Below are 2784 nucleotides of genomic sequence, written 5' to 3'. Positions count from 1 at the left end.
GCTGGTCTCCAACCCGCAGGCTCAGGCAATCCACTTGCCTCGGCCTCCCAAAGTGCTGGGGTTACAGGCTGAGCCACCAAGCCCGGCCTGTATATCTGAATTTTAAGCTCTCTGGTTGGTTCTAATGTGAAGCCAAGTTCAAGAACCACCCCACTGAATCCTGGCTGCTCAAAGTGTGAGTTGTGGACCATCAGCATCACCTGCGAGCTTGTTAGAAAAGCAGAATCTAGCCGGGTGCGGTGACTCATGCCTGTAATCCCAGCACTTTGGGAGGCAGAGGTGAGAGGATTGCCTGAACCCATGGGTTCAAGACCAGTCTGGGCAGTTTGGTGAGACCTCATCTCTACAATAAATCAAAAAATTAGCTGGGTGTGGTGGTGCGTGCCTGTCATTCCAGCTACTTGGAAGGCTAAGGTGGAAGGATCACCTGAGCCCAGCAGGTTGAGGCTGCGGTAGCCGTGAGCGTGCCACTGCACCCCAGCCTGGGAGACAGAGTGAGACTCTGATTCAAAAAGAAAAGAAAAAGCAGAATCTGTGGTGGGGTTTGGTGGCTTAGCCTGTAATCCAAGCACTTTGGGAAGCCAAGGCAAGCAAGTGGATTGCCTGAGCCCGCAGGTTTGAGACCAGCCCAGGCAACTTGCTGAGACCTCGTCTCTACAATAATCAAATTAGCCGGGCGTGGTAGTGTGCGCCTGTAGTTCCGGCTACTTGGAAGGCTGAGGCAGAAGGATCGCTGGAGCCCAGCAGGTCAGCTCTGGGGTGGCCGTGAGCGCACCACTGCACCCCAGCCTGGGCGACAGAGTGAGACTCCAACTCAAAACAAACACAAAAAAAAGAAAAAAGAAGAAAGAAAAAAGAAAAGCAGATTCTGCATTTTAACATCTGTAGGTGATTCCTCAGAAGTCAGAGCAGCATTGCTCCATCCAGGGGCCATGCTTTGAATAGCAAAGCTCTAGAACACAAGGATCATCTGGGAAGTTTGGAAAAATCCAGATCCCTAGGCCTCTCCTGTGGGTCTGTGTGCGAACCTAAGAATATACATTTTTACAAGTATTCCTCCCTCTTTTGTCTCAGGGAATTCTAATGCCTGTTGTGCAGAATGGCTCAATATTTGAGTTCTCTGCTTGGATTTACCTCACTTTCCTCCTCGGATCTGGCTTCCCATCCCGACTGTGTGACCCTGGGCAAAAGCCTGCGGGCTCATGAAAGCCTCAGTGACCATGAGCTTTCACACACAAATCATGCCTCGCATTCATTCTCAAATGGTTACTGAGTGCTTCCTGTATGCTAAGTGCCGAGAATGCAAAATCCAGACGAAGAAACCGAATCATTACAAAAATGATTCCGTAAACGTGCAAAAACAAACCCTAGCGAACAGGGCTCACATGAGGAATCAGCAGGGGAGGTCAAGGAAGTTTTCTCCCCAAGAAGACAATGAGGCTGAGATCTAAAATTATCAGGCATTTTAGGAAGCAACCGTAGGCGGGAAAGCCCAGTCTCATCTGCACCTTCCGCAGCGTCCTCAAAACACCGAGGAAACGGAGGTGCAGAGGAGAATGGCTGTTTCACCATCTGGTCACATAAACTGTCAGAGCAGGACAAAAACTCCACGCCTCGCGCACTCCACCAATTCTGCTATGCATGGTACCTGGAGGGACTCTGTCTGCTTCCTTCCTTCTTTCATTCAGCAAATAATGAATTTCAGAGACGTGCCAATACAGAGGCATTTGGAATAAAGAGAAAGCAGCTGATAGAGTTTACGGCTTACCTGGCCGGGACGCAAGGGATGCTTGAAGGATGCGCCCATGACCCACACCTGTCAGCTACACCCTCTTTCACACGCTCTATGAACAGGTACCTCCCACCCACTACACTATTGGCCAAGCTGGCATAAAGGACAACAGCCAGGACCAACGAAGAAAAAGGGGTGGGCTTTTATGCCCAGCTCCTCCCACTTGGCCCAGTAGCTGTTTTGATTGGCAGATGACTTCGGCCCGGCCCCCCTCCTCCCCACTTTGAAGGCACCTGTCTGTCTCCCATTAGGTACGCGGCCTCTAACGCCCACTCTCCATGCCTTCCTCCGCTTTCCCCACCCACTTCCAGGATCAACCAATGGTTTCAGGGAAGAATATACCCTCGCTACCAATTAAAAACGACTCTAAACTTGACGGACGACTTCCCGCCCCTGAGTGTCCTAGCTCCACCCCCCAACCAATTGGTTGAGGAGAAGGGGGCGGGTGCATCCAATCAGCACGAGACGGTCCTCTTGATTGACGTACTGGTCCTCGCGCTGGCGTGTTGTGCCCTGAGGCGGGAGGAGGAGGCGGAGCGGGGAGGAAAATCTGAACCAATCCTAGCCGGCTGCGCGGGAGGCCAATCGAACGCCGCGCCTTGGGCCAATCACCCAATCCGTGAAAGGGGGCCGGCCGCATCCCCACCAAGAACCAATAGAACGCCTCCAAGGGTTAAGAGTGACGTGCAGCAGGAGCAATAACAGGTCTATATTCGGGGCTTGGGGGCGGGTCGGCGCCAGAGACGAGAAGAGAGGAGGGGAGGCCTCCTCCGCCGCCGCCATCTTGGACCGGGCCCGGTCAGCTTCCGCGGAGCCATCGGCAGACGCCGCGGCCTCCCTTGAGCCCAGACCCCCGTCGTCAGCACAACCCCGGGCCCACTTCCCCCACCCCACTTCCGCTTCGCGCCGCTATCGCGATAGCGCCCGGGCCCGGGGCGCGAGAAAAAGGCGGCGGGCGCTCGCCTCCCCCGCCTGTCGCGATACGCTCCTCA

This window comes from Carlito syrichta, unplaced genomic scaffold (genome assembly GCF_000164805.1).
Source record: "Carlito syrichta isolate Samal-C Ts95f unplaced genomic scaffold, Tarsius_syrichta-2.0.1 Scaffold316208, whole genome shotgun sequence".
NCBI classification, from domain to species: Eukaryota; Metazoa; Chordata; class Mammalia; order Primates; family Tarsiidae; genus Carlito; species Carlito syrichta.
This window is presented reverse-complemented; position numbering follows the sequence as displayed.